The sequence below is a fragment of the Borostomias antarcticus genome, assembly GCF_949987555.1.
Source record: "Borostomias antarcticus genome assembly, chromosome: 17".
NCBI lineage: Eukaryota > Metazoa > Chordata > Actinopteri > Stomiiformes > Stomiidae > Borostomias > Borostomias antarcticus.
Window position 1 is genome coordinate 157,131 of NC_140250.1, and position 9,482 is coordinate 166,612.

Sequence of the window (9,482 nt, forward strand, 5' to 3'; positions counted from 1 at the left end):
TTGAGAGCGTTGGGCCTGGTCTGCCTTTAGTTGAGCCAGGGCAACCTGGGCGCGCTCTTCCTCTGCTGCGATGCGTGCTTCCTCTGCAGCAATTTGAACCTCGGCGAGCTTCGCACGTTGGGCCTCGGCTAACTTGGTGCGCTCATCCTCTGCTGTGGTGCGTGCCACTTCTGCTGCACCTCGTGCTTTGGTAAACTCGGCTTCCTTTTGACGCTTGAGTGAGTTCTTCCTCGTCTCTAGCTGGCGCACTATCTTTTCCACACCTTCTTCAGCAGTCGCAGGAGCCCATCCCCTCCAGGCGCCATACTCTTCCTTCACGTCCTTAATGAGCATCTCTAGATTATTAGGCTGTTTTTCGTGGCTTTCATAGCTCACTTGGTCAATTTGGGCCGCTTCTGCCTCTTCATAGACCTTTTCAGCTTCTCCGATGGCGAACATCACTTTTCTTTCTCCATACCTAGACCAGAGGTTTGTTTTAATCACTTTACTGACCTCCTCAAGCCTTTGGTTGGTCTCTTCATCCGTCTGGTCCACGTCTGCCCTCAGCGCGCCTGATACTTGGTCCTCGTCGCTATCAGCGTTCAGTATTAACTGCATCAGATATTCGCTGTTTGCCTCTGTGACTTTCCTGACGGCCTCCTGGACTTCTCTATATTCTTTTCTCAACTCCTCTTCTGACATATTGTTCACTATCTTTGTTACCGAGTTCACCTTACGACCTAGAGCCACCTTTGCCCTCGTTCGCAGGTCTTTCAGATGCTTTGCTGTTTCCTCTCCTTTAGTCATCTTGCTGAACTTAAGGTTGAGTTAGCTCAATTTGTTCTCTCTTGCGCTGGCTAGCTAGCTGGTTAACTTCGTTTTCTAGCTAGTTGGTCTTGACTTTGCTAGCTAGCTTCCCCTTTTACTCTGGCTAGCTTCCCTTGCTGGCCAAAAGTGTATTTTACCTTGCTAGCTAGCTAGCTTGATTTCGTTTGCTAGCAACCTTCAAGTGCCTTGTTTTACTAGCTGGTTAGCTTTGACTTAGCTAGCTAGCTCCGTTTGCTAGCAATCTTCAATGGTTCATTTTTTGTAGCTGGTTAGCTTTGACTTAGCTAGCTAGCTCTGTTTGCTAGCAATCTTCAAGTGCCTCGTTTTTTCTAGCTGGTTAGCTTTGACCTAGCTAGCTTAGCTAGCTCAATTGAATCCCTCATTCAACCAACCCCACTCAAAAGTTTACAGCACAGCTACTAATAAAGCTTGATTGGACGGTTACTAATAAAGTGTGATTGGACGGCTACTAATAAAGCTTGATTGGACGGTTACTAATAAAGCTTGATTGGACGGTTCCTGATCCCAGTCTCACCGCGCCCTGCCGGAGGTCCCAGAGGGTGAGGTAGGGGATGCGCTGCGCCCGGCTGTAGTTGGCCAGAGCCAGGTGCGCCCCGGTGGGGGTCAGGGCGGCGGTGTGGAGGGTCAGCAGGGAGGTCCGGTCCTCCAGGGTGTGGAGGTGGTCGTGGGACGCCATGCTGAACACGTTGAGGTGGTGCGAGAAGTAGGAGCACACCACCACCTGGGAGAGAGGAGAGGGAGGGAGGGAGGAGAGAGAGGGGGAGGGAGGAGAGAGGATGGGGAGGATGGGAGGGAGAGGGGGAGGAGGGATGGAGGATGGATAGAGTCAAGAGAATGGAAGGGTGAAAGAGGGAGGGAGGGAGGAGAGAGAGAGGGGGAGGAGGGAGAGGGTTAAGAGAATGGAAGGGTGGGAGAGAGGGGGAGGGAGAGGGGGAGGGAGGGAGGAGAGAGAGAGAGGGGGAGGGAGGGAGGGAGGATGGGGAGAGGGTTAAGAGAATGGAAGGGTGGGAGAGGGGAGGAGGGAGGGAGGGAGGATGGGGAGAGGGTTAAGAGAATGGAAGGGTGAAAGAGGGGAGGAGGGAGAGAGGGAGTCAGGTGAGATACTGAGGCGACGCCTACACAGGAATGTGTGAGACCAGGCTTGTGTCCCTCTGACTGAGTGTGTGATTGTGGACACGCTGGACTCGCCTGGTCATCCCCGCTGAGCAGGTACTGGTCAATGGCGTTGTATTTCTCTCTGTCCAGCCTCCTCTGCTCCTCCTTCTCCCTCTGCGCCTCCCTCTCCAGCCTCCTCCTCTTGGCAGAGCCGGTCTCCGTGCGTCGGTCCCAAGGCATCACTAGAGCTGCGCAGGAGAGCGCAGGTCACGACCTCACATCACAGTCTGCTCATGTCGGTCTATAACAGTCTGCTCATGTCGGTCTAGTAATAACGCTCACAGTAATACAGTAGTAATAACAGCACAGTAGTAATAACACTCACAGCACAGTAGTAATAACACTCACAGCACAGTAGTAATAACACTCACAGCACAGTAGTAATAACACTCACAGCACAGTAGTAATAACGCTCACAGCACAGTAGTAATAACACTCACAGTAATACAGTAGTAATAACGCTCACAGCACAGTAGTAATAACGCTCACAGCACAGTAGTAATAACGCTCACAGCACAGTAGTAATAACGCTCACAGTAATACAGTAGTAATAACACTCACAGCACAGTAGTAATAACGCTCACAGTAATACAGTAGTAATAACACTCACAGCACAGTAGTAATAACGCTCACAGTAATACAGTAGTAATAACACTCACAGCACAGTAGTAATAACGCTCACAGCACAGTAGTAATAACGCTCACAGCACAGTAGTAATAACGCTCACAGCACAGTAGTAATAACGCTCACAGCACAGTAGTAATAACGCTCACAGCACAGTAGTAATAACACTCACAGCACAGTAGTAATAACGCTCACAGCACAGTAGTAATAACGCTCACAGTCATACAGTAGTAATAACACTCACAGTAATACAGTAGTAATAACACTCACAGCACAGTAGTAATAACGCTCACAGCACAGTAGTAATAACGCTCACAGCACAGTAGTAATAACGCTCACAGTCATACAGTAGTAATAACAGCACAGTAGTAATAACGCTCACACTGACTCAGTAACCAGGCGAGCTGCTGACCTGCGGTCTCCTGGGCCGGGAGCATCGGGAGCATCTGGGACGGTCTGTCTCTCATTGAGCTGTTGCTGGAGAGGAGGGACTCTTTGTGTGAAGGCCTGATCCTCCCGTTGATGTAGCCGCTCTCCAAGTCCCACAGGATCAGATGGTCCCTGCATCAGACACTAGTTAGAGCACCTCGCCCTTTCAAAATAAGAGTCCCCCCATCAGGTGTTTTAGATGTTAAGAACTCTTAATCTGTGTCTGAGAAATCATCCCTTTAACGTTTTGAGGTCTATGCTACTGGACCAGCCTGGTAAAACAACGTCTCACACCTGGTCTCAGAGAGGCCCAGCAGTAGCTGCCCATCCAGAAGCCTGTACTCATGCTGGGGACAGGAGACGACGAAGAGGCCGGTCTGCCTCCTGAGGTAACTCCTCTTCACCAGGTCGTACACCAGCAGAGTCTGGGCCCGGGACACACAACACTGATCATGTCACCAGCAGAGTCTGGGCCCGGGACACACAACACTGATCATGTCACCAGCAGAGTCTGGGCCCGGGGACACACAACACTGATCATGTCACCAGCAGAGTCTGGGCCCAGGGAGGGAGGAGGAGATGGGGAGAAGAGGAGAGGAGGAGAGAGGGAGGAAGAGATGGGGAGAAGAGGAGAGGAGGAGGAGATGAGGAGGAGAGCGAGGCCAGACCTGGAATATGGGCGTGGCCGTGTCCGTGGCGTCGGCGGTCCCTCTGTTGGTCAGGATGTAGAGCTTGAGGTCGTGGGCCAGCGCTACGTCGGTGTTGCCGTAGAGACCGTGCTCCACTCTGACTGGCCGGCCGGTGAACCTGCGCCTGGCCAGGTTCCACACGCGCACGGTGCCCGGCCGCAGCGACCTGCACACCGCGTACCTGCCACCAGGGGGAGACAGAGGCCACCAGGGGGAGACAGAGGCCACCAGGGGGAGACAGAGGCCACCAGGGGGAGACAGAGGCCACCAGGGGGAGACAGAGGCCACCAGGGGGAGACAGAGGCCACCAGGGGGAGACAGAGGCCACCAGACAGCAGAGCATCAGAGCCGGGAGTCTGGCTGCATCTCAATCTGAACCAGGCATCGGGCTGCATCTCAATCTGAACCAGGCATCGGGCTGCATCTCAATCTGAACCAGGCATCGGGCTGCATCTCAATCTGAACCAGGCATCGGGTGCATCTCAATCTGGACCAGGCATCGGGCTGCATCTCAATCTGAACCAGGCATCGGGCTGCATCTCAATAGTGGGAAGAGGCTTCTTCGTGTTGAGTCAAGGAGAGGAAGCCAATTCAGGCTACCGATATGTCTCCAAAGCCCATTCTTAAGTACACTAATCAATCCGGATATTGATTGATTTTTATTTATTAGGAGGGTCATGCACTCACATAATAGCCTGGTACCACCATCCCCTTCTCTCTCTGTCCTCCTCTCTCTGTCCCCCTCTCTCTGTCCCCCTCTCTCTGTCCCCCTCTCTCCTAGCCTGGTACCACCATCCCCTTCTCTCTCTGTCCCCCTCTCTCCTAGCCTGGTACCACCATCCCCTTCTCTCTCTGTCCCCCTCTCTCCTAGCCTGGTACCACCATCCCCTTCTCTCTCTGTCCCCCTCTCTCCTAGCCTGGTACCACCATACCCTTCTCTCTCTGTCCCTCTCTCTCCTAGCCTGGTACCACCATCCCCTTCTCTCTCTGTCCCCCTCTCTCCTAGCCTGGTACCACCATCCCCTTCTCTCTCTGTCCCCCTCTCTCCTAGCCTGGTACCACCATCCCCTTCTCTCTCTGTCCCCCTCTCTCCTAGCCTGGTACCACCATCCCCTTCTCTCTCTGTCCCCCTCTCTCCTAGCCTGGTACCACCATCCCCTTCTCTCTCTGTCCCTCTCTCTCCTAGCCTGGTACCACCATCCCCTTCTCTCTCTCCCCCCCTCTCTCCTAGCCTGGTACCACCATCCCCTTCTCTCTCTGTCCCCCTCTCTCCTAGCCTGGTACCACCATCCCCCTCTCTCTGTCCCCCTCTCTCCTAGCCTGGTACCACCATCCCCTTCTCTCTCTGTCCCCCTCTCTCCTAGCCTGGTACCACCATCCCCTTCTCTCTCTGTCCCCCTCTCTCCTAGCCTGGTACCACCATCCCCTTCTCTCTCTGTCCTCCTCTCTCCTAGCCTGGTACCACCATCCCCTTCTCTCTCTGTCCCCCTCTCTCCTAGCCTGGTACCACCATCCCCTTCTCTCTCTGTCTCCCTCTCTCCTAGCCTGGTACCACCATCCCCTTCTCTCTCTGTCCCCCTCTCTCCTAGCCTGGTACCACCATCCCCCTCTCTCCTAGCCTGGTACCACCATCCCCTTCTCTCCTGTCCCCCTCTCTCCTAGCCTGGTACCACCATCCTCTTCTCTCTCTCTCCCCCTCTCTCCTAGCCTGGTACGACCATCCCCTTCTCTCTCTGTCCCCCTCTCTCCTAGCCTGGTACCACCGTCCCCTTCTCTCTCTGTCCCTCTCTCTCCTAGCCTGGTACCACCATCCCCTTCTCTCTCTGTCCTCCTCTCTCCTAGCCTGGTACCACCATCCCCTTCTCTCTCTGTCCCTCTCTCTCCTAGCCTGGTACCACCATCCCCTTCTCTCTCTGTCCCCCTCTCTCCTAGCCTGGTACCACCATCCCCTTCTCTCTCTGTCCCCCTCTCTCCTAGCCTGGTACCACCATCCCCTTCTCTCTCTGTCCCCCTCTCTCCTAGCCTGGTACGACCATCCCCTTCTCTCTCTGTCCCCCTCTCTCCTAGCCTGGTACCACCATCCCCTTCTCTCTCTGTCCTCCTCTCTCCTAGCCTGGTACCACCATCCCCTTCTCTCTCTGCCCCCCTCTCTCCTAGCCTGGTAGGACCATCCCCTTCTCTCTCTGTCCCCCTCTCTCCTAGCCTGGTACCACCATCCCCTTCTCTCTCTGTCCCCCTCTCTCCTAGCCTGGTACCACCATCCCCTTCTCTCTCTGTCCCCCTCTCTCCTAGCCTGGTACCACCATCCTCTTCTCTCTCTGTCCTCCTCTCTCCTAGCCTGGTACCACCATCCCCCTCTCTCTGTCCCCCTCTCTCCTAGCCTGGTACCACCATCCCCTTCTCTCTCTGTCCCCCTCTCTCCTAGCCTGGTACCACCATCCCCTTCTCTCTCTGTCCTCCTCTCTCCTAGCATGGTACCACCATCCCCTTCTCTCTCTGTCCCCCTCTCTCTCCTAGCCTGGTACCACCATCCCCTTCTCTCTCTGTCCCCCTCTCTCCTAGCCTGGTACCACCATCCCCTTCTCTCTCTGTCCCCCTCTCTCCTAGCCTGGTACCACCATCCCCTTCTCTCTCTGTCCCCCTCTCTCCTAGCCTGGTACCACCATCCCCTTCTCTCTCTGTCCCCCTCTCTCCTAGCCTGGTACCACCATCCCCTTCTCTCTCTGTCCTCCTCTCTCCTAGCCTGGTACCACCATCCCCTTCTCTCTCTGTCCCCCTCTCTCCTAGCCTGGTACCACCATCCCCTTCTCTCTCTGTCCCCCTCTCTCCTAGCCTGGTACCACCATCCCCTTCTCTCTCTGTCCTCCTCTCTCCTAGCCTGGTACCACCATCCCCTTCTCTCTCTGTCCCCCTCTCTCCTAGCCTGGTACCACCATCCCCTTCTCTCTCTGTCTCCCTCTCTCCTAGCCTGGTACCACCATCCCCTTCTCTCTCTGTCCCCCTCTCTCCTAGCCTGGTACCACCATCCCCCTCTCTCCTAGCCTGGTACCACCATCCCCTTCTCTCCTGTCCCCCTCTCTCCTAGCCTGGTACCACCATCCTCTTCTCTCTCTCTCCCCCTCTCTCCTAGCCTGGTACGACCATCCCCTTCTCTCTCTGTCCCCCTCTCTCCTAGCCTGGTACCACCGTCCCCTTCTCTCTCTGTCCCTCTCTCTCCTAGCCTGGTACCACCATCCCCTTCTCTCTCTGTCCCCCTCTCTCCTAGCCTGGTACCACCATCCTCTTCTCTCTCTCTCCCCCTCTCTCCTAGCCTGGTACGACCATCCCCTTCTCTCTCTGTCCCCCTCTCTCCTAGCCTGGTACCACCATCCCCTTCTCTCTCTGTCCTCCTCTCTCCTAGCCTGGTACCACCATCCCCTTCTCTCTCTGTCCCTCTCTCTCCTAGCCTGGTACCACCATCCCCTTCTCTCTCTGTCCCCCTCTCTCCTAGCCTGGTACCACCATCCCCTTCTCTCTCTGTCCCCCTCTCTCCTAGCCTGGTACCACCATCCCCTTCTCTCTCTGTCCCCCTCTCTCCTAGCCTGGTACCACCATCCCCTTCTCTCTCTGTCCCCCTCTCTCCTAGCCTGGTACCACCATCCCCTTCTCTCTCTGTCCCCCTCTCTCCTAGCCTGGTACCACCATCCCCTTCTCTCTCTGTCCCCCTCTCTCCTAGCCTGGTACCACCATCCCCTTCTCTCTCTGTCCCCCTCTCTCCTAGCCTGGTACCACCATCCCCTTCTCTCTCTGTCCCCCTCTCTCCTAGCCTGGTACCACCATCCCCTTCTCTCTCTGTCCTCCTCTCTCCTAGCCTGGTACCACCATCCCCTTCTCTCTCTGTCCCCCTCTCTCCTAGCCTGGTACCACCATCCCCTTCTCTCTCTGTCCCCCTCTCTCCTAGCCTGGTACCACCATCCCCTTCTCTCTCTGTCCTCCTCTCTCCTAGCCTGGTACCACCATCCCCTTCTCTCTCTGTCCCCCTCTCTCCTAGCCTGGTACCACCATCCCCTTCTCTCTCTGTCCCCCTCTCTCCTAGCCTGGTACCACCATCCCCTTCTCTCTCTGTCCTCCTCTCTCCTAGCCTGGTACCACCATCCCCTTCTCTCTCTGTCCTCCTCTCTCCTAGCCTGGTACCACCATCCCCTTCTCTCTCTGTCCCCCTCTCTCCTAGCCTGGTACCACCATCCCCTTCTCTCCTAGCCTGGTACCACCATCCCCTTCTCTCTCTGTCCTCCTCTCTCCTAGCCTGGTACCACCATCCCCCTCTCTCCAGCTCACATTCTGTTTCACTAATGCAGAACGGTCTGGCCTTTGCCTCCTCTTGAGCCATTATGCCAAAATCCAGACCATACTGGGCCAATCAGGGACTGTGTTTTAACTGATGTCCCGCCCCACAGTGGAAAGCAGCCCGATTGGTTCGTGTCCCTGCCGCTCACTAAACAAACATGGCGGCTCCCGAAGCAACGAGTGGTAACGTTAACGTTAGAAGAATAAACGCAGCTATAAGTGCAGTTATTGCAGAAATAGACTTAATCACAACACTTAAACAAGAACAAGAGTATGCACTAGCGGAGTTCCTCGTGAAAAAGACGTTTTTTCCGTTCTTCAGACTGGATTTGGCAAACGTTTGCTGAACGCTGATTGGCTGAAGGTGTTTGTCTGTCAAGGCAAGTAGCCCCGCCCACGTAATCGCTCTCTATGGGGCGAAGGCCAGACCGATACTGCGGAGAGAAGCAGTGCGCTCGCTAGATCAGGATGGTCATGCTGTACCAGGCTACTCACATAAGACACACTTATAAGACGCTGTACATACATTTTGCATTATGTGTACAAACAAAACCAAACACAAGATTACAAAAATACAAAATCACTCTTTTCCTTCCCATCAACGCCTATTCCATGGTTTATTCTGTAAAAATATTTCTCTACACACTGATGTGTAAAATCACACTAAACAATCCTGTTAAAAACAGACAGCCTCTACCGTGGGGTCGTTCCCATGGGGACGACCTCCGCCGTGCCGTCACGTCTCTTCTTGTGGACGTTGTAGGTGAGGGCGGGGTCGTGGACGCGCGACGCCAGGTCCCAGCGCCGCAGGTAGCGCTCGCCACCGCACACGCCCAGACAGAAGCGCAGGTCGGGACACACACCTGCGGGACCAGGGGACATACAGACTGGACTCAGTACCAGAGGACAAACAGGCTGGACTCAGAACCAGGGGACATACAGGCTGGACTCAGTACCAGGGGACATACAGGCTGGACTCAGGACCAGGGGACATACAGGCTGGACTCAGTACCAGGGGACATACAGACTGGACTCAGTACCAGGGGACATACAGGCTGGACTCAGTACCAGGGGACATACAGGCTGGACTCAGTACCAGGGGACATACAGACTGGACTCAGTACCAGGGGACATACAGACTGGACTCAGGACCAGGGGACATACAGGCTGGACTCAGGACCAGGGGACATACAGGGTGGACTCAGGACCAGGGGACAGACAGGGTGGACTCAGGACCAGGGGACATACAGGGTGGACTCAGGACCAGGGGACAGACAGGCTGGACTCAGGACCAGGGGACAGACAGGGTGGACTCAGAACCAGGGGACATACAGGGTGGACTCAGGACCAGGGGACATACAGGGTGGACTCAGGACCAGGGGACATACAGGCTGGACTCAGGACCAGGGGACAGACAGGCTGGACTCAGG